Genomic DNA, 239 nt, shown 5'->3' on the forward strand with positions numbered 1-239 from the left:
GATGAGCCCGGCGGGGTCTGACCCCCTCATGGCCGTCCCCTCCTCACAGGCGTCCCCCACAAACACAGCTCGACCCGGGGTCCGCCAGCCTCTGCGCCCACTCGAGGGGGAACACAGCTTTAGGGCAGAGAAGGGTCCCTCAGAGGAGCCGCAGGCCGGGGAGGTGGGAGGTAGCACCTGCACAGTGGTGGCTCTGTAGGACTTGACAACGCTGGCTGGGGTTCTGGAGGGCTTCTCCT

Source organism: Nestor notabilis, unplaced genomic scaffold, assembly GCF_000696875.1.
Source record: "Nestor notabilis isolate BGI_N333 unplaced genomic scaffold, ASM69687v1 scaffold1286, whole genome shotgun sequence".
Lineage (NCBI taxonomy): Eukaryota > Metazoa > Chordata > Aves > Psittaciformes > Psittacidae > Nestor > Nestor notabilis.